This window comes from Capsicum annuum, chromosome 12 (assembly GCF_002878395.1).
Source record: "Capsicum annuum cultivar UCD-10X-F1 chromosome 12, UCD10Xv1.1, whole genome shotgun sequence".
In the NCBI taxonomy this organism is placed as follows: Eukaryota; Viridiplantae; Streptophyta; class Magnoliopsida; order Solanales; family Solanaceae; genus Capsicum; species Capsicum annuum.
In genome coordinates this window covers 92,457,935-92,481,527 of record NC_061122.1, presented here as the reverse complement: position 1 = coordinate 92,481,527, position 23,593 = coordinate 92,457,935, and the positions used below count along the sequence as shown (strand labels likewise).

The window sequence follows — 23,593 nt, the reverse complement described above, 5'->3', positions numbered from 1 at the left end:
ATTTATATTTAAATAAATAAAAAAAGCCTTTCGTCATGCTAGCATACATTAGTTAGACAAATCAACTAAGACAACCAATATTGTGAGAAACAACTATGATTAAAATAAAATATAACAAGTATTATACCTTTAGAAGTACAAGATAAACATAGTGATAGATATTTCTAAAAAAAAAAAAAAATTAATTATGCAAGTAAATGAAAACTTCGGGACAAAGTTTTAATTTTGTGGATCCATATATGCCACATCATTATTCTTGGTGGCCAAGGGAATTTTGTGGACCATAAAATTTCCACGCGAGTTAACAAAAGGCAGCCAACTTTCTTTTATTTTTAATTATCTTCACTGTCTCTTTTCACTATAAATAGCCAATGTATTTCCTTCAAATGAAAACACCAATACATTGATATATTCTTCTTACTTTCACTGATAACTCATTTCTTTATCTTACTTTACTTTGCACTATTTTATAATAAGTTTAATATTTCTTTTCTAAATTAAGATATGTTGGATTTATAATTAATTTTGTTGATTTCTATATCCTTTGATTAATAAGGAAAGACTTATATAATTATTTTGAATATCCTTTAATTAATCAGAAAAGTGCTTGTTTAATTCTGAGAAAATATTTTACTTTGCGGAAATAATTTCTTAGGATAGTGTCTAGGATGACTCAAGCAATTTATCTATTACTTAAAATCATATTTTATAATATCTATTTAATATTCATCTATTACTTAAAATCATATTTTATAATATCTATTTAATATTCAGTATTATTAATTTGTCAATAATTAATTATATTATTGTTAATATTATTATATTAATCATTACTAAAGTAGTAATATTATTATACATTGTTATATTATTGTACTGCTATTATCATTATTATATTAACATTTTTTTAATAGTTTAAATATTATTGTTATTGGTATTTTATCATTGTTCCCCAAAAATTTAAGAAACTACGGCATATAATATTGATCCTAAGATCGTTGATAATACTGATGTTTGTGTTGCTATGATTGCTTTCATTCCAGTCAGTTTGTCAGAAGATTATGATACTGTAGAATTCAGGTATGAAAAATAAACTTGGGTACATGCCTAATAATAGTTATAAAATCTTTATAAATGATGTATCTCAATGTAAGAGAATATGTGAAAGAAATGACAATCCCGTTAAGTTAAAAATAAATTTGACTGAAACGAATGAGATGTTTGTGTTGCTATGATTGCTTTCATTCCAGTCAGTTTGTCAGAAGATTATGATACTGTAGAATTCAGGTATGAAAAATAAACTTGGGTACATGCCTAATAATAGTTATAAAATCTTTATAAATGATGTATCTCAATGTAAGAGAATATGTGAAAGAAATGACAATCCCGTTAAGTTAAAAATAAATTTGACTGAAACGAATGATATAGTTATTGTGATCATTTCAGAAATAAATATTGAAACCAACGTGAGAAATTGGGTGGTAAACTCTGGTGCTACTAGGCATATTTGTATAAATACAAATAATTTTGTATCATACACCTAAGTTGAGAAAGAAGAAGAAATTATTTATCTTGGGACCTCAAGAACTGTTCAAGTTCTTGGAAAAGACAAAGTTCTTCTCAAACTCATATCTGATAAAACTTTGGCATTGAGTAATGTGTTGCATGTTCCTAATATCAGGATTAATTTGATTTCTGTGGCATTATTAAAAAAGGTTGGAATAAAGGTTGTGTTTGAAAACAATGAGATTATATTAACTAAAAATAATATTCTTATTGAAAATGGATGTTGTAATCATGAATTATATATGCTTAATACTCATAATGATATTTCTAAAAATGTATCTATTTCTACGTATTTGACTGAGTCTATTTCTTTATGGCATGCTAGATTAGGACACATTAATTTCTCTTATATAAAGAAAATGCAATTACTTGGTTTGATATCTGGTTTAAACTCAAATAATTATGATAAATGTGAAATATGTGCTGAAACTAAAATTACGAAAAAGTCATATTTTTTAGTTAAAAGAGAAACTGAATTATTATGTTTGATTCACACTGATTTGGGTGATTTAAAACAAACTATGACTAACGGTGGAAAAAGATATCATGTGACTTTTATTGATGATTTTTTTAGATTTATCAAGTTGTATTTGCTTAGAAACAAAGATGATGCATTTGATGCTTTTATGTCTTATAAATCTGAAGTTGAAAATCAACTTAGTAGAAAAATTAAGAGAGTTAGATCCGATAGAGGTGGAGAATATGTATCTTTAAATATTTTTTATGAAAAAGAAGGAATTATTCATGAAGTAACTCCGTCATATTCACCTGAGTCTAATGGTGTAGCTGAAAGAAAAAATAGAACATTGAAGGAAATGATGAACTCTTTGCTAATTAGCTCTTGTGCACCTAATAATTTGTGAGGTGAAGTTATTTTATCTGCATGTCACTTGCAAAATAGAATTCCTTATAAACGAATTGGTAAAATCCCTTATGAATTGTGGAAAGATTATAAACCTAACTTGAAATATTTAAAAGTATGGGGGTGTCTTACTAAAGTTCTTTTTCTAAAGCTAAAAGAAGAAAAATAGGTTCTAAAACTACTGACTGCATGCTTATTGGATATGCTGAACATAGTGCTGTATATAGATTTTTTATTTTGAAAAGTGATGTGCTTGATAGTAATACTATTATCGAGACAAAGAATGCTGAATTCTTTGAACATATTTTTCTACTATGTGACAAAATCTCTTATGCACCCGTTGAAAGAGAAAATGAATCTACCTTTAAGATTGCGGAACTGAGAAAGAGTCTAAGGCCTAGAAAAGAATATTTTTCTTATGGAAATAATTTTCAAACTTTTCTCTTTGATAATGAACCATCAAATTATTTTGAAGTTATATCTTCTTCTGATGCTAAATTGATGCTAAATTTTGGAAAGAGGCAATAAAAATTAAACTTGATTCTATTATGAAAAATAATATATGGGTTTTAACTGATTTACTTTCAGGTGCAAAACCTATTGACTGTAAATGAATTTTCAAAGAAAAATTTAATTCTGATGGATCTATAGATGAATATAAAGCTCGTTTAGTAGTTAAAGATTTGCTCAAAAACAAAATATTGATTATTTTGATACATTTGCACTAGTGACAAGAATTTTTTTTATTCGAATATTAATTGCTTTGGCATCGATTCATAAATTTTTTATCCATCAAATGGATGTAAAACAGCTTTCTTAAATGGTGATTTAGAAGAAGAAATTTATATGGTTCAACCTGAAGAATATGTAGTCTCTGGACAAAAAAATAAAGTTTGTAAATTAATTAAATCTTTTTATAGCCTTAAACAAGCTTCGAAACAGTGGCATGAGAAATTTGATCAAATCTTTATTAAAGATGATTTTTCTACTATTGAAGTGGATAAATGTGTTAATACTAAAGTGGTAGACAATGATTATGTGATAATTTGCTTATATGTTGATGACATGCTTATATTTGGTACAAGTTTAAATATTGTGCAAAATATCAAATTATTTTTGTCTACTAATTTTAATATGAAAGATTTGGGTAAATTAAATATGATATTGGGAATTAAAATTATAAGGAGTGACGATGGGATAATGTTAACACAAGAACATTATGTTGAAAGGATTCTTAAGAAGTTTGAATGTTGGGAGGTAACTCCCGTAGGTACTCCTTATGATGCTAACTCTAAATTGAAAAAGAACTATGGTGACCCAGTTACCCAGTCTAAATATGCATAGATTATAGGGAGTCTCGTGCATCTGATGAATATTATAAGACCTGATATAGCATATGTTGTGTGTAGACTAAGTAGATATACTCACAACCCCAATAAAGAGCATTGGTCAGCATTAATGAGATTAATGAAATATTTAAAAGAATCACGAATTATGGTATTCTATATAGTGAATTTTCTTTTACTTTAGAAGGATATTGTGATGCAAACTGGATCTCTGATTCAGATGAGACGAAATTCGCTAGCGGTTATGTGTTCACCTTAGGTGGTGGTGCAGTATCATGAAAATCAGCTAAGCAAACGATCATTGCCAAATCTACTATGGAGTTAAAATTTATAGCTCTGGAGCTAGCTGGAATAGAGGCTGAATGACTAAGAAATTTCTTAGCAAATATCCCTTTTAGAAAGGATGATCTAATGTCTCCTGTATATATACATTGTGATTGTCATGCCACAATTGCTATTGTGAAGAATAAATCTTACAATTGTAAGAGTAGACATATGAAAATGAGACATGATGTTGTTAAGCAGTCGCTGAGAGAAGGAATGATTTCCATTGATTATGTGAAGTCAGAATTGAATTTGGCCGATTCACTGATTAACTTGTGGAAAGAAAATTAATTCTTCAAACCTCGAAAGTGATAGGGTTAAGGTCGACATGATTGTCAATAAAGATGGTAACCCAACCTATGTGATTGGAGATCCCCATAAAGTAGGTTCATATGGGTAATAACAAGTCGATATTAACACTGCGCACTTACTGAGAGTGCTTGAACTGTTACTAAAATTGAGGAATGAGTTATTAACTCTTAATGAATTCACAGCCCTTATGGGTGGTGTATTTAAAGCAGTGTACACTTAATGAATTCACCTATATGAGAAGTGGAATGAGGTCGTTCCTATGAGACTTTGGCCTAATCTCTAGAGCTTTTATGAATAGTAGGTACGCGCATGACTTATTGACGCAAAATCGCATTGAATAATAAATTTACGGTCAAAATGTGATTGATAAAGTCTCTAACTTACAATAAGAGTTATTTGGTTTATAGAAATATTATATTTCACCAATAATTCGGTAAGTTAAATTTTATCAATCAAAGTTTGGTTCATAGTCCAAAAAACACCAAATCTATTGTATTTTATCCATAAAAATCCAATAAGTTTTAATTCTTTAATTATTTATTTTAAAAAATATATGGGGGATTGATAGATATTTTTAAAAATAAATTAATTATGCAAGTAAATGAAAACTTTGGGACAAAGTTTTAATTATGTGGATCCATATATGCCACATCATTATTCTTGGTGGCCAAGGGAATTTTGTGGACCATAAAATTTCCACGTGAGTTAACAAAAGGCAGCCAACTTTCTTTTCATTTTTAAGTATTATCTTCACTGTCTCTTTTCCCTATAAATAGCCAATGTATTCCCTTCAAATGAAAACACCGATACATTGATATATTCTTCTTACTTTCATTGCTAACTCATTTCTTTATCTTGCTTTACTTTGCATTATTTTATAATAAGTTTAATATTTTCTTTCTAAATTAAGATCTGTTGGATTTATAATTAATTTTATTGATTTTTGTATCCTTTGATTAATAAGGGAAGACTTATATAATTATTCTAGATATCTTCTAATTAATTAGGGAAGTGCTTGTTTAATTCTAGAGAAACATTTCACTTGACGAAAATATTTTCTTAGGACGTGCCTAGCACGACTCAAGTAATTTATATATTACTTAAAATCATATTTTATAATATCTATTTAATATTTAATATTATTAATTAGTCAATAATTAATTATATTATTGTTAATGTTATTATATTAATTATTACCAAAGTAGTAATATTATTATTCATTGTTATATTATTGTAATGTTATTATTATTATTATATTAATATTTTCTTAACAGTTTAAATATTATTGTTATTGGTATTTTTACCATTGTTTCCCAACACATAGTACGACTTACAATATGAACACGAGAAAGTTAACATAGTACGACTTACAATATGAACACGAGAAAGTTAACATGTCATCTACAACAAATTATCATCCAAACTTCTATTAAATGAATAACGTTGTGCATGAAAATTTCATGTATCAATCAAGAACACGGTAAAACATTGGACCTTTATGATAGAATTCCTTTAAAATTTGTCAATCAAATGACAATTCGAACCAAAACATCAAGTATTCGACTTCGAAAAAGAACTCAAGCTCTTATTGTAAAACAAAACAATGTGTGTGACACTTGTGGTGGAAACATGCTGTCTCAAAATGAAGGGAAAGAGAAGTAAGAGAGGTGTCCCCAAAATTCCTCTCCCTCACCCTTTAAACTTGTCATTATATCATGGTGGTCCAAAAGAGGAGACGTTGGGGTGGGGTTTTAAAAAGAAAGAGAATAATATTGATTAGGAGTGATTTGGGAGAATAATGACGATGGAGAGATTTAAGAGAATCGGGTATCATAGGAAGAAGATCAAGAAATGTTGAGGGAGAGGGAGTTAAATTAGAAAAAGAATAATCTTGTTATGGAAGAACAATATTTCTCTCCAAAGAAAAGAAAAGCTCTTCTTTTTTTATTTTCATAGGAAGATTTTAAGGGATATGAAATATGGTAAAATAATTCAAATTTGAAAATGGATAGTATTGTTATGCATGGTAGATAAATCCTAAAAGAATGATTTTCCATATTTCCATAAAATAATTAATACTATAACATAAAATAGTGATATAAATAATAATTACTCAATTATACATTATAATAATAACTACAACAACGTCACATAGAGATGCTATTTTAGCTTAGCTAAATATACATAGAATGTAAAATCATGGATAAAAAATGAAATGCTATTTAATTAAATAATATAAAAAATATACAATTAATTTAGAATAAAATTAACAATAGTTGAAACTAAAACACTCATATTTTAGAATGTGGGTGCATGTAAATAATAATAATAATAATAATAACATGTTTGTAAAATGTGAGTGCACATATTTATGAATAATTTAATAAATATCAACTAATTTATATAAAATATTATATTTAAATTAATTAATTGTAAAAAAAGAACAACAATAAAGAGTAATAAACAATGTATATATTTTAAAATCATGAACGTGACATGTCAATATCTGTTTGATATAAGAATAGTGTATAAAAATGATTAATATTTGAAATTAATAATTCTGAAAAAATATCAGCCTAAATGGAGTATCGGGTGGTCAAAATTGGGTGTCAACAACCTCACCTAACCCCAGTACACCCCCAGCTTACCGCATCCCCACCTACGCCTTCATTAAATATATGATTTATATTTCTTAAAAAGTTTTTTATAAATTCTTTTTCTTGCCCCACCCTACCTCATCCATATCCCTCTCCCTACCCCAAACCCTTACCCCCCACCTTCACCCCCCACCCTATCACATTCTTTTTTAACTTTTTGTAAAAAAACTAAAAATCTTTTCTTACCCCACGATCAAAACTCTGCCCTCTCCCCTTTCTCGTATCTCCTACCCCTCTCAAAATGATATATAATTTTAGAAATATTTTTTAAAAATAAATAAATATTTTTTATTAAAAAAAAAAATTTCACCCCAATCCCCATCTCCCCCTATCCCATGTATCCCCCGCACCACCTCAACCCTTATCCCTTCCCTACCCCTCACACCCCAAAACCTATACCGATCCTAATTTTTTTCTTAAAAAAATATTTATTTTCTTAAAACAAAATCTTACCCCACCCTCTAATTCCCACCCCACCCTACCCCATGGGATACCCCTTTCTCAAACAGTTATTTTTTAGATTTTTTTTAAGTTTCTTTTACCTCAACCCCATCCTAAACCCCACCCCTCCTACCCTCAACCCTAGAGCCCTTCTCAAAAAATGAAATTTTATTTAAAAAAAAATAAAAAAAAATTATTCTTACCCCACCCCATTTTCCTACCCACCCACTCAACTTATTACCACATTCAATTTATTTTTTTGAGTTGGGTTTACGAGAGATAAATAATAGTATGTTAATATATTTTAAACTAAGCGGATCAAATTGGGAGGGTAAAAAATTCAACCCAATTTTTATTCATTTCAACCCAAAATAAATTTGAGCGGGTTATGACCCAACCACATATCTAATTCAACTCATTTTATATTTTCAATCTCAATCCAATTCTCTCATTTGACACCTATAGGCATACTTATCTAGTACTATATAAAAGTGTGAGTGAAACACACAGGTAGCGATTGTCGTTGTGCTTCCACGCAGGTACATTTTAGCCTTTACATCCTTCAGCCAATGTAATACCCCATGTCTGAAAGCCTTTATGCAACATACGAATTATTCTCTTGAGTCGTACATATAACATACGTGTCATATATAATAAGTTGTACCTATGGCAGTGTGGAGTAGTTGAAGTTTTTTGTAGATACGAGTTGGCCCTAGAAATTGTCAAGTCATGGTATGATTCGTATGTAGTGAAGTCGTGAGTTCAACATTATAGGTTCCCTAAGATTCAGTCCAAGATACGAGTGGTTGTTCCAAAGTCGTATAGACAAGTAACGAGTCGTAGGTTACCACTCGTATGTTGACCAGTGTATGCTATCCTTGCTATCAAGCTTACGAGTCACTAGCCCAACTCGTACCATCACCATATGAGTCGTATGATTGACTCGTGATGATTGGCGATCAATTTTTATAAAGTTAAGTTAAAGGGACTTTTGGTCTTTTCTCCTCTTATAACTCCCAACCCACAACCTATACTCAAGAGATACGTTATTTTCCTCAAACTCCCAGTCAATTAACAATATTTTTTCTCCTTCCATCTTTAATAACAATAAGATTAGGGTTTTCTCATCAAGTCATCTGTCAAGTCTCAAAGTTCAAATCTTCTTCATAAGTCAAATAATTTCAAGTATGTAGGGTTTTTGAACAAGGTTAATCTTGTATCCTTATTCCCCAAAAGCATTATTTTAAGATTGAATTTACAAGATTTATATTAGGGTTCATCCCTTAAATTCTCATGTATTGAAGTATACCATTATCTTGTGATTTTAAGGCTAAAGATGTATATATGTTATATTTACTCATATTTTGAACTATAAGATTGATATTGTGATTTGAGTTTCATTAATTTGATTTGGATTCTAATGAAAGATTTCTATATGGGTATTGAGCATGATATTTTGTCATAACTGTTATTAAAGAAAGTAAGAGTTTTAGCATTCAAGAAGAAGCATTACGTTTATAATAAATTGTAAGCCTTTTTAAGTTCCATTCATATGCATTATAGCATGATTCATGAAAGCTTGACCTTTTAATCTAAAGATAAGACATGAAATCCACAAATTGTTCATCTTGAGTATGATTTAAAGTAAAAGAGAAGCATAATTGGCTTTCAGTATATAAACCCTTATGCTATTCAAGTTGGATTTCTTAAGTATACACATATATGTATTCTGGGACTAGTATTTAGCATCGAGAAAGGAATGCGGATGAGCGTATCCTAAATTCCTGGAAACTATGAGCCACTATAGGTTAAGCTTTTTCCTAATATGGATGAAGTATAGGGACCACTTATGTTAAGGTTCAATCTCAATGGCAACGGTAGAACAGCTCTTCCCAATGTGGTTAAGACGTTGGACTCCATGGTAGCTCACATGGTTTATATCGATTAGAAAAATCTCCCATAAGAAAGAATAAAAGTAAAGATTTAGAAACTAAGTGTTGTGGCTCACTAAGCTTATTCATATGCTTTATTATCCATGTTTTATGATCTTGCAGTATTTATTTTTCCTCAAGTCCAAGGTGAGTCACTTATGCTTAGAATGCATTATTTGAAAGTTTACATATATATACAGCTCTTGTGTTACATATGCATCTCCCCCATACTCAGTACATTCCAGAAGTACTGACCCACATATATGTCTATGTGCTACATTATCTTTTAATACATGTTCTGATGCTCATTTCCAGCAACACGATTGACTACGGGCATCATCACCTGCATTCTGACTTTTGGTGAGTGCTCATATTCTGAGGACCCAGCTTATCATACTTTTGTCATTTATGAAAGTACTTTAGTTATTTGATTTCTGTTTAAGTTTGGGTTAGCTGGGGTCTGTCCCAGTGGCTCTTTAATTAGCAGTAGAGTCTTGTCAGACCGTGCATGTTTCAAGTTCAAGGAGTTTGTTTAAGGTTTCCAAAGTTAAAGATTTATATTAAGCCATGAAATTGTTTACCTTCAGTTTCTATATATGTTAGTTCACCTTTTATGTGAGTTTCAAGCTGAATAGATATCATGGGTTAGCTTAGGGCTCTTTGTAGTCTTAAGCACCATGTGACATCCAGGGGGTACTTCTGGGCATTACAAACTTGGTATTAGATCCTAAGTTTTAAAGAGTCCTAGAGAGTCGGACAAGCCACGTTACGTAGAGTTTTGATCATGAATGTGAAGCATGCCATGTTTATGAGCAAGAGGCTATGGAGCAAAATAGGAATCATAATTTCTTTTATGATCTATCGTGCTTACAGTTGTCTCTATCTATCTTAACTCATGCTTTTATGTGATAGAATATGCCAGCTCATTGAGCCGATGCACAGAGAAACGGTGATCAACCACCCTTACACAAAAACCCTCTAAATGAGAATTATTTCATGTTGAATTTTGGGCTGTCTTTCAAGCGCTGGCCGAAGCTGTGAATGCTAATGTTAAGGGAAACCAAAAGGCAATAATCCCACTTCAGCAAAATGGTAACTTAGTTGCAACCTAGATTCAGGACTTTATGAGGATAAATCCACCTGAGTTCCATGGGTCAAAGGTGGATGAGGATTCTCTACTCTTTATTAATGAGGTGAGAAAGATGACTGAGATCATGCATATTACTGAAGAGGAGAGTGTAGAGTTGGCATCTTATAGACTGAAGGGTGTTGCTTATGATTGGGTCACTATATGAAAGGATGGTAGGGGTGAGAATGCAGCTCATATGAGTTAGCAGGTGATTTAGAGTATTTTTCTGGACATATTCTTTCCTCGTGAGATGAGAGAGGCTAAATTAGAGGAGTTAATGAACCTGAGGTAGGGCTCTATGACAATGAAGGAGTACTACCTTAAGTTCACTCAGTTGGCCAAATATGCCCAGAGTTATTGTCTGATTCAAGAGCTCGTATGAGTAAGTTTGTTACGAGGGTGTCTGATTTAGTGGTCAAGGAGTGTAGGACTGCCATGTTGACTTAGGATATAGATATTTTTTGGTTGATGAATCATGCTCAACAGATTGAGGAAAAAGATTTAAAGGAAAAAAAAGAAGAGAAATAAGAGAGCTAAGACTGGAAAGTTTGAGTATAGTCAACCAAGGTCTGGAGGGGGAAGTCATTCACAGTTTTAGGGTCATTCATCGATGTCTGTGCCATTTTCAGCTAACACCCCTACACCTAGGGCCAGACAGGAGCAGTGGAGCAGGACTTCAAATTCTAGGTTTCAAAATAGTGTATTCAGGAGGCCCAGTTACCCAATATGTGCAAAGTGTGGCAGGACCCATCCTAGTGAGTATTTGATGGGCAAGGGGAGTTTCTATAATTGTGGAAAGTTGGGCCACCAGATCAAGGAGAGTCCATATGCTAAGCAAGAAAGTAGAGATGCTCATCCTAAGACTCAAGCTATTAATCCAGTAGGTCAGCCAAGCCGCCCAGTTCCTCCTCAGAGTGCGTCATTCAGTACCGGTGGCAGTTAGCACCAAAATTAATTCTATTCTTTACCATCCCATCAGGAGAAGGAGAGTTCACTAGATGTTGTCACTAGTATTCTTTGTACCTTTTACCTTGATGTATATGTGTTGTTAGACCCGGGATTAAATTTCTCTTATGTAACTCCATTGGTTGCTGTAAATTTTGGGTTAGGTATTGAAAATCTCCCTAAACCCTTCTTAGTTTCTACCTCAGTGGGTGAGTCAATTATTGCTAGGTGAGTCTATAGGGTGTGTCCTATTATCATCCTCCATACGATCACACTAGTGGACCTAATAGAGTTAGAAATGGTAGATTTCAATGTTTTTCTAGGCATGGATTGGATCCATTCATGCTATGCCTCAATAGATTATCACACCCACTTGGTGAAGTTTCAGTTTTCTAGTGAGGCAGTTTTTTAATGGGAGGGTAGTTCTGTGTCTCCCAGTGGTTATTTTATTCCTTATCTTAAGGCCAAAAAGTTAATATCAAAAGGGTGTATCTACTATTTAGTTCGAGTTAAAGATGCTTAGCCTAAAGTCCCGACAGTTCAATTAGTTTGGGTAGTAAATGACTTTTTGAAGGTTTTCCCCAAAGATCTGTCAGGGGTACCTCCAGACAGAGAAATAAAATTCGGTATTGATCTTCTTCTTGATACTCAGCCCATCTCTATCCCTCCATATCGCATGGCTTTGGCTGAACTTAATAATTTAAAGGAGCAACTTAAGGACCTCTTAGATAAAGGTTTCATCAAACCCAGTGTTTCTCCGTGGTGTGCTCTGGTCCTTTTAACGCACAAGAAAGATGGCATTCTCAGAATGTGTATAGATTATAGACAGCTAAACAAGGTTACCATCAAGAACAAGTATTCTGTTCCTAGAATCTATGATTTATTCGATCAATTTTAAGGTGCTCGATGGTTTTCCAAGATTGACCGTATGTCGGGATATCATCAATTGAAAGTCAGGGATCAAGACATTCCAAAAACAACTTTCCAAACAAGGTACAATTATTTTCAGTTTGTGGTTATGTTATTTGGACTGACAAATACTCCTGTATCCTTTATGGATTTGATGAACAGGGTCTTTAAGCAGTACTTGAAAATATTTGTCATTGTCTTTATAGATTACATACTGGTGTATTCCAGGAGTGAGGAGGAATATTCAGACCATTGGAGAATAGTACTGCATACCCTCAAGGACCATCAATTATAAGTGAACTTTGGTAAATGTGAATTTTGGTTGGAATCTGTCACCTTCTTAGGGCATGTCATTCAGGGGCTGGTATTCATGTAGATCCTTTGAAGAATAATGCAGTGAATTACTGGCCTAGACCCATCATTCCATTTGATATCATGAGCTTTTTAGGTTTGGCTGAATATTATAGAAAATCTATAAAAGGGTTCTACTCTATAGACTCACCGTTGACTAAGCTGACCCAAAATAAAGTAAAGTTTATATGATCAGATAAGTATGAGAAGAGTTTCCAAAAGTTGAAGGATAGATTGACTTTGACTCCAGTGTTAGCTTTACCAGAGGGGTTAGACGTATTTGTGGTGTATTGTAATGCTTGTAGAGTTGGGTTAGGTTATGTGTTGATGCAAAATAGGAGAGTTATATCTTATGCCTCCAGAAAACTTAAGGATCACAACCAACTCATGACTTAGAGTTAGCTGCCGTGGTGTTTGCCTTGAAAATTTGAAGACGCTACCTAGATGGTGTGCATGTTTATATTTTCACTGACCCTATGAGTCTTCAGTATGTATTTTCTTAGAGGGAGCTGAATCTTCATCAAAGGAGGTAGCTGGAGTTATTAAAAGATTATGACATGAGTTTGCTCTATCATTAGGGTAAGGCCAACCTGGTGGATGACGTACTGAGTAGGTTGTCCATGAGTAGTGTGGCTCATGTAAAAGAGGAAGAACAAGAATTGGTCAAAGAGATGCATAGATTAACCCATTTGGAAGTACGTTTGCTCGACACTGATGATGGGGGAGTAGTAGTTCAGAACGGTTCAAAATCATCTTTAGTAGTAGAAGTGAAGGAGAAACAGCGAAATGATCCCATACTTAGCCAAATATTGGAAGTAGTCCAACAACAGAATGTTGAAGTTTTCTCCCAAGGGGGAGATAGTGTACTTCACTATCAAGGTAGGCTTTGTGTTTTAAATGTAGACAGGTTGAGGGAAAGGATACTAGCTGAGGCTCATGGTTCAAGGTATTCCATTCATTTGGGTGCTACTAAGATGTACCGCAACTTACGAGAAATTTATTGGTGGAATGGTATTAAGACGGACATAGTAGAGTTTGTGGCCAAGTGCCCTAATTGCCAGCATGTTAAAATTGAACACCAGAGACGGGGTGGTATGCTACAGGAGATCAGCATTCCTACTTGGAAGTGGAAAATAATGAATATGGATTTCATCACAGGGTTGCCTCGTACAAGACGTCAACATGATTCAATTTAGTTTATAGTTGATCGAATGACTAAATCAACCCATTTCGTGAGTTAGTAAGGATTTATGGGATACCCTTATCCATCATTTTAGATAGAGGCATACAATTCACTTCTCAATTTTGGCTGTCTTTTTAGAAAAGCCTTGGACAAAAGTTAAGCTTAACACTATGTTTTATCTGCAGACCGATGGTCAGGATGAACGCACCATTCAGACATTAGAAGATATGTTGAGGGCATGTGTTTTAGACTTTAAAGGAATTTGGGATCATCATCTACCTTTGAAGTGGAGGATTAGGTATTCCTCAAAGTATCACCCATGAAGGGGGATAGTGAGATTTGGAAGGAAAGGGAAGCTGAGTCCCCGATTTATTGGTCCGTATGAGGTAGTAGGACGTATAGGAGAGGTGGTTTACAAATTGAACCTTCAGTTAGAGTTAGCTGTAGTTCATCTAGTGTTCCATGTTTCAATACTTATGAAGTGCATTAGAGATCCATCCTTATTAGTTTCCTTAGAGAGTATTGGAGTCAAAGATAACTTGTCATATGAGGAGATTCATATGGAGATACTTAATAGGCAGGTTTGAAGGTACGTCAGTAAAGATTCTTTGGAGAAACCATTTGGTTGAAGGAGCCACTTGGGAAGCTGAAGTAGACATAATGACCAAGTATCCTCATATCTATTTTTCCAACTCGGTTCCTACCGAAGGTAAATAGTTATTTTTAGCTAAAACCTTTTCTCTTTAAGTCTGTTTAAGTATTCTTAAGTCATATCTTATGTTATGAGTAATCAGATCCTTGTGATAGATATAAGCTTAGTTATAAGTTCAGTGTAAGAGTGTTGATTCTATTTCAAATTCTAAATGAATCACATTCAAGGACGAATATTTCCAAAGGTGAGATATTGTAATACACCATGTCTGAAAGCCCCCGTTCAACATACGACTCATTTCCTTAAGTCGTACATATAACATACGAGTCGTATATAGTACGTCGTACCTATGGCAGTATATAGTAGTTAAAGTCTATTGTAGATATGAGTTGGACCTAGAAATCGTCAAGGCATGGTACGAGTCGTATGTAGTAAAGTCATGAGTTCCGCAGTTTAGGTTCCCTAAGATTCTATCCAAAATAAAAGTGGTTATTCCAAAGTCGTATAGACAAGTAACGAGTCATAGGTTACAACTCGTGTGTTGACCAGTGTATGCTATCCTTTAACTACCAAGCTTACGAGTCACTATTCCAACTCGTACGATCACCATATGGTCGTATGGTTGACTCGTGACGATTGGCAATCAATTTTTGTAAAGTTCAGTTAAAGGGCCTTCTGGTCTTATATCTTCTTATAACTCCCAACCCACGATCTATACTCAAGAGAGGAATTATTTTCCTCACGCTCCCAGTCAATTAACAATATCTATTCTCCTCCCATCTCTTTAAGAACAACAAGATTAGGGTTTTCTTACCAAGTCATCTCTTAAGTCTCAAAGTTTAAGTCTTCTTCACAAGTCAAGCAATTCCAGGTATGTGGGGTTTTCGAACAAGGTTAATCTTTCATCCTTGTGCCCAAAAAGCATGATTTTAAGATTGAATTTACATGATTTATATTAGGGTTCACCCCTTAAATTCTTATGTATTGTATACCAGTATCTTGTGATTTTAAGGCTAAAGATGCATACATGTTACATCTACTCATATTTTGAACTATAAGATTGATATTGTGATTTGAGTTTTATTACTTTGATTTGGATTCTGATGAAAGATTTCTAGATGGGTATTGAGCCTGATATTTTATTATAACTACAATTAAAGAAAGTAAGAGTTTCAAGATTCAATAAGAAACATTCAGTTTATAAGAAAGTGTAAGCCTTTTTAAGTTCCATTCATATGCATTATAGCATGATTTATGGAAGCTTGATCTTTTGATCTAAAGATAAGACATGAAATCTACTAATTGTTTATCTTTAGTATGATTTAAAGTAAAGGAGAAGCATAATTGGCTTTTAGTCTATAAACCCTTATGCTATTTAAGGTGGATTTCTTAAGTATGAGTATATATGTATTCTGGGAGTAGTATTTTGCACCGAGAAGGGAATGCGGATGATTGTATCCTAAATTCCTGAAAACTACGAGCCACCATAGGTTAAGCTTTTTCCAAGTATGGATGAAGTATAGTGATCACTTACGTTAAGGTTTTATCTAGATGGAAAAGGTAGAACAACTCTCCTCAACATGGGTAAGACGTTGGACTCCATGGTAGCTCACATGGTTTATGTTGGTTATAAAAATATCCCATAAGAAATAATAAAAATAGAGATTTCAGAAACTAAGTGTTGTGGTTCACTAAGCTTATTCATATGCTTCATTATCCATGTTTTATGATCTAACAGTCTTTATTTTTACTCAAGTCAAAGGTAAGTCACTTATTCTTAGCATGCATTATTTGAAAGCTTACATATATAGACAACTCTTGTTTTACAAATGCATTCTCCCCCCTCCCGCCTGCCCAGTACATTCTAAAAGTACTGACCCACATATATGTCTATGTGCTATATTGTCTTATAATGTAGGTTATGATTTTCATTTTTAGTAACACGGTTTACTACGGGCATCATCGCCTGCATCCCAACTTTTGGTAAGTCCTCTTAGTCTGAGGACCTAGCTTATCAGACCCTTGTTCATTTATGAAAGTACTTTAGTTATTTGATTTCCGTTTAAGTTTGGGTTAACTGGGGTCTATCTCAGTGGCTCTTTAGTTAGCAGTAGAGTCTTCTCAGACCTTGTATGTTTTAAGTTCAAGGAGTTTGTTTAAGGTTTCCAAAGTTAAAGATTTATATTAAGCCATGAAATTGTTTACCTTCAGTTTCTATATATGTTAGTACATTTTTCATGTGAGTTTCAAGCTGAATAGATGTAACACCCCGAAATCAGGTCCCGAGACGTCACATGATACTTAAGGTCACAAGTGACTTCAAGCTAACCCTTCTAATGGCATAACTCATAAGCAACTGAATAAAAATACAAATCCATACAAATCAGCAGAAATTAACTCTTTTCTGAATCTGATCGATACAAAAATGGAATTTTACAGGATTACAATTCTGCCTTTACAACCAAAATTGAAACAAAATACATCAACTTCTACTGACTGTCTATGAAGCCTCTACTAATACTGATTGTAGGTAGCCGGGTCATGACTCCTGACTACCCCAACTCAATACGACTGAATAAAGAAAATACAACAGTATAAACTCTGTATAACTAACCCAAGCCCTTGAATCAAAAGGACTCATCACCTGCTGACTGGATACCACGAACTAACTGGATCTGAAGGTACAACTATACCTTGTACCTACATTCTGAGAAAATGTAGCTCACATACAAATATATGGGTCAGTACCATGGAAAAATACCGAGCATATGGGGGTGCAATGCATATATCAAATAATATCTTAATATCATCACAGTTTATAAAATTATGCATGCTGATATAGATGACTCACTTAGCTCGAATTAAATCATCAAAATCATGGATGAATAATACATGTAAAGTAAAATAAGTGAGTCATTACAATACGTTCTCAATTCACTTTCATATCAATTTCAAATCATCAAAACAATCAAATCTCATGTCAATTCTCATTAGAAAATATTCCTTAAATCTTTTAAGAATAATGACTTTCTCAAACTCAGCCTTTTAAGAAAATATGTTTTCATCTCAGATAGAAGAGTACACACACACATTGGGAGATCCTATAACCGACATAAACCATGTGAGGTGCATGGAGTCCAACGTACAATCCACGTTGGGGAGAGCCGTCCTATCCTTTCAATCGGAGTAGGACTTCCAGTATCAATTCAAAAACACTAGTGACCACTATATAAATCAGCCTCAGGCTCACATCCTACAGGGGTACATAGTTCTAGGAAAGTAAGGTCACTTTATACCTCCCACTTGGTGCTAAAGATTACTCCCGAACTTAACTCAGAAATTTAAATCAGCCTCAGGCTCACATTAAAGAAAATCCATAATAAACACTTCATTAATTTTCATCGGGAGCCAATTTGCTACCCCTTTATCATAATCAATAAAAACGTGGATTTCTTTCACAGTCGAGTTCAAAATAACTCATTCAAGACCAAAAGGTCAAATTATTCAAAATATCTCAAATATTCAACATCAACATGCTTATAACATACACTTTCTCAAAAAAACACAATTTTCAATGGGGATTCACGACCCAAATATCAAAATCATGATAAATATCATTCAAGATTCATGTTTTATATCTCCACACATGTAAATTCATTTTTCAAAATCATAAACATCAAGATTTCATAATAACCATCATAAGATATGGGTTCATGCTTCAAATTCATAAAAATCAAATAAAAATCATGTCTTTGTAAAGAAAATTACTTTTGGGCACAAGAATGAAAGAAAGTTCTTATTGAAAAACCCTACATACCTTGAATGATGAACTTTAGATCGATACTCATTTTTGAGATGTTAATCGTGCCTTTGAATGATGGTTCTTGGAGTTGTTGAACTAAGAACTTGGAATCTTGAATAAATTTGCAGAATTAATGGTGAACTTTGGAGGTTCTTGAAGTTCTTGAACTCGGAACTTGGAATCTTTAATAAATTTGCAGATTTAATGGTGAACTTTGGAGGTTCTTGAAGTTGGATGTAGGAGCTTAGGGTTTTCTTTTTGAGGGAATTTGATGACATATAACATATAATGCTTCTAATAGGCTTTAATATAGGGTTTGGATGGATTTTGGGTGAGGGGGAATGACCAAAACGCCCCTAAAAATCAAATAATTCTCGAATCTGTCCTTTGGTGAACTGTTTTGATAGTCTGAAGTAGATCAACCATCACGTTTTACTCCGATATCCAAATTGAATGAAACCAATTTCATTAGAAAGACGACTCTCATATCTTTACGTTGATATATAGTATCTCACCCAGATCATTGTGTACGAGGAGTTATGATCGTTTGAAGTTGACCCAAAAATTCACTTTTGATAGGCTGAAGTAGATCGACCATAACTTTTTGCTCCGATAGACAAATTGGATGAAACCAATTTCATTGGAAAGAGGACTTGAAGAGCTTTCCATTGATATACAGTAGATCACTCAGATTATTATGTACAAGGAGTTATGATCATTTAAAGTTGAAGCAAAAATACGCCAGGCCTCAGTACTTTTCCCCTGCACGTTTTACTGTTCACAGTTCGATCGGAATGGTCGTAATTCGATTGGAATGGTCGTAACTCATCGCTCGAGTGTCCATTTTCGATGATCTACATATCGTTGTAAAGCTTATTTGGTACTCTACACAATGGTAGGTCAATGTCTTAGAAATACTACACAAAAAATTTATGGATTTCTCTAAAGCATAGAACTCGATACGTTTCTCATGAAATCTTTACGAAGAAAATTTTTCAGGGTATTACATTATCTCCCCCTTGGAAACATTCATCCTCAAATGTCGCTTGATAGGATAAAAGCACTGATCAACTAGCCTTCTTAAGGGACGCGAACATCTGAGACATATCGGTACGATTTGGAATTACAGTTTCCTAGTCCTCATACTGAACATGTATATCTGACGCATAAATATCTAGCTGAACTGACTCTGGAATGTATGAATGCGTATGCAACAATAGCCAATTCAAGGATCGTAATGAGATCTTGAGCATGAAATAGATGTGTTTAAAACACGGAAGCTTTAAGAAGTCACGGGGTATCTCCCCCTTGGGACTCTATGTTCCTTTACAACACTTATTTCACAGGGTTATTAAGACTGTGCACGGGGCACCTATGAATAAGCTCATATGCATGACGCACGAACAGAGGTATACTCGTAACTACTGAGATGCTACGTATGGAAATGATTTCATTCCTAAGATCCTTGGATAACATGATGAATGATAAATGAGAAGGTACACTATACGATTCTGATTAACTGAGCTGGAATACTTGGAAAATAAAGATCGTTTAGTAGAAGTTTACTAATTGAAGCATAACTAGCTTCCAAAATCTGAAACATGTACACCACAATCCCTCAAGATAACCACTTAAAACTTCAACTAACCACAATATACATGAAAGCTTAATCTCAATCTTACTTCACATTACCACTTAGCTCAAAATAAGCATACACCATCTAGAGTTTTAACGCTTTCAGCTCAACTTCGGAATTTCAATCTTAGAGTCTAATGCTCAACTCAAATTTTTCTCATCCTTAACGGACCATACTACCTCTGTCATCGCTTATTAAAATCACGCTTGTAAACTTATATTTCTAAACCATAAAAATCAAAATCACATCTAAGAAGCTTAGCCATTACAGTCATACACTAATCCTTGAAATTAAAGCAGTCCCATAATATCTTGGGTGAACTTTCTCATGATAAATACAACATCAAACTTAATCACGAATCAACCAAACTTAGGCTCTTATATCCACTATTCAAGCCTATTAGATCACTTCCTAACAACTAATACCATTAATCAAGAAATCGTCATAGTCACCTTCATGATCACCAATCATTCAAACTTAACTTTTAGCACACAATATAACTTAAAACTTTTCGCACGAAATTTCCACTTAGAAACTATAAAACAATCCTCAACAAATGCTAGCCCATTTAAACTTCATAACAATAATAATTGGTCATAATCATATAGCTTATCTTATTCACAATCCATTAACACATCCTTCTTTCACCCGTCACTACTATCTATCCTTCATACACAACTTAACTTAGTTCATAACTCTCTACGTCTTAACTGAAATTCCTCTTGCAATCTGGAGAGCGCCTAGATTAACAACACTTACCCACCGAGTACTTTGATCACTAACCTATACTCTCTGTCATACAAATATTGTCAACACTCGTTTTATACCTCAAACAAACTATATCACTTCCTATTAACCCAATTGCATGCAAAAAGGGATTTCGCTATACTTATGCTAACAAATCACACTTACCATCCTTTTTACTACTACACCTCCACATCCTACATTTTCAGCCAACACAAGGAACAAGATGAACTACAAGTTGCTAGTGGATCGAAATAGGCCGCACACGGCTCCACTAGGCTTTGAATATGAGTTTTGAAAAAAAATATTTGAGATGAATAACACAGCAGCTATGCTAGTGAATCGAAAGAGCCCCACACGGCTTCACTAGACTTTGATTTTTCACAAACATAATGATAACAAGATTACATAATACAAGAGATAGAAACTTGAAACACAACATTCAACGATCTAAGAATACACCTTACTCTGTCTTAATTAAATAACTCATAAGAATGAGGGCATAACTTTCAACTTAAGGAACTTAACACACTAGAGAGCTCCTCTCAAGCCCTTTGTGTAACTTTTGAAATTTCTTCTAAAAAATATAGAAGCATTACCTGGGGAAGAACTGGAGCTTGCAAATCATGTTATCTCAAAAATAATACATAGAGGGAGAAGTATAGATTAACATTGTAGATTCTGATGAGGAATCTGAAAGCACACCTAACCTATGCTTAGTTCACGACTTTTATGAACATGAATAAAGTACTTCAATCTTTGGAACTCAAAAGCAATGGCAGGATACTTTCTAGCTCTCTTACAATCCCATAACTATCTACGGAGAATTAAGCTTAATTGTTTCTGATACCTTGAAAATGAGGCAGAGTTGGCCAAAATAGAGTAAGATGAGAATCTATATAAACTTCTTGGAGAACCTTTTTATAGCATGATCTTAGACTTGAAAGAAGGGAAACATTTCCTAAATGCCTTATAGCCTCGCGAAGAAAAGTACAGACGTCTCCATATCATTCCGCAAGAATCTACTAGACATGACTTCATAGACACCCTAGGACACTTGAACTCTGTGCTCTGATACCAAGTTTGTAACTCTCTAAAATTGGGTCCTGAGACGTCACACGGTGCTTAAGGTCACAAGTGACCCCAAGCTAAACCTTCTACTGGCATAAATCATAAGCAACTAAATAAAAATACAAATCTATACAAATCAGCAGAAATTAACTCTTTTCTGAATCTGATCGATACAAAAATAGAATTTTACAGGATTACAATTTTGCCTTTACAACCAAAATTGAAACAAAATACATCAACTTCTACTGACTGTCTATGAAGCCTCTACAAGTATTGACTGTAGGTAGCCGGGTCATGACTCCCGACTACCCCAACTCAATACGACTGAATAAAGAAAATACAACACGATAAACTCTGTATAACTAACCCAAGCCCTTGAATCAAAAGGACTCATCACCTGCTGACTGGATACCACGAACTAACTGGATCTGAAGGTACAACTATACCTTGTACCTATATTCTGAGAAAATATAGCCCACATACGAATATATGGGTCAGTACCATGGAAAAATACCAAGCATATGAGGGTGCAATGCATATATCAAATAATATCTTAATATCATCACAGTTTATAAAATTATGCATGCTGATATAGATGGCTCACTTAGCTCGAATTAAATCATCAATATCATGGATGAATAATACATGTAAAGTAAAACAAGTGAGTCATTATAATACGTTCTCAATTCACTTTCATCTCAATTTCAAATCATCAAAACAATCAAATCTCATGTCAATTCTCATTAGAAAATATTCCTTAAATCTTTTAAGAATAATGACTTTCTCAAACTCAGTCTTTTAAGCAAATATGTTTTTATCTCAGATCGAAGAGTACACACACACACATTGGGAGATCCTATAATCGAGATAAACCATGTGAGCTACATGGAGTCCAACGTACAACCCATGTTGGGGAGAGCCGTCATATCCTTGCCATCGGAGTAGGACTTCCAGTATCAATTCAAAAATACTAGTGATCACTATATAAATCAGCCACATGCTCACATCCTACATCAGCACGTAGTTCTAGGAAAGTAAGGTCACTTTATACCTCCCACTCGGTGCTAAAAATTACTCCCGGACTTAGCTCAGAAATTTAAATCAGCCTCAGGCTCACATTAAAGAAAATCCACAATAAATACTTCAACAATTTTCATCGGGAGCCAATTTGCTAGCCCTTTATTATAATCAATAAAAACGTGGATTTCTTTCACAGTCGAGTTCAAAATAACTCATTCAAGACCAAAAGGTCAAATCATTCAAAATATCTCAAATATTCAACATCAACGTGCTTATAACACACACTTTCTCAAAATAACACAATTTCCAATGGGGATGCACGACCCAAATATCAAAATCATGATAAATATCATCCAAGATTCATGTTTTATATCTCCACACATGTAAATTCATTTTTCAAAATCATAAACATCAAGATTTCATAATAACCATCATAAGATATGGGTTCATGCTTCAAATTCGTAAAAATCAAATAAAAATTATGCCTTTGTACAGAAAATTACTTTTGGGCACAAGAAAGAAAGAAAGTTCTTGTTGAAAACCCCCACATACCTTGAATGATGAACTTTACATCGATACTCGTTTTTGAGATGTTAATCGTGACTTTGAATGATGGTTCTTGGAGTTGTTGAACTAAGAAATTGGAATCTTGAATAAATTTGCAGAATTAATGGTGAACTTTGGAGGTTTTTGAAGTTCTTGAACTAGGAACTTG

The 23,593-nt window shown here is 33.5% G+C and overlaps 1 long non-coding RNA gene across 2 annotated transcripts; it reads left to right on the top strand.

Annotated features, from left to right (window-relative positions):
• The first annotated feature begins 408 nt into the window (after window positions 1–408).
• On the top strand, window positions 409–5,504 carry LOC124889809. 2 transcript variants are annotated; one of them, XR_007048730.1, is made up of 2 exons: window positions 409–1,077; window positions 3,956–5,504. It is a non-coding gene; the product is annotated as an uncharacterized LOC124889809 (long non-coding RNA). The 2 variants fall into 2 exon arrangements; XR_007048731.1 differs by lacking the exon at window positions 409–1,077 and adding an exon at window positions 1,216–1,284.
• The last annotated feature ends 18,089 nt before the right edge of the window (window positions 5,505–23,593 follow it).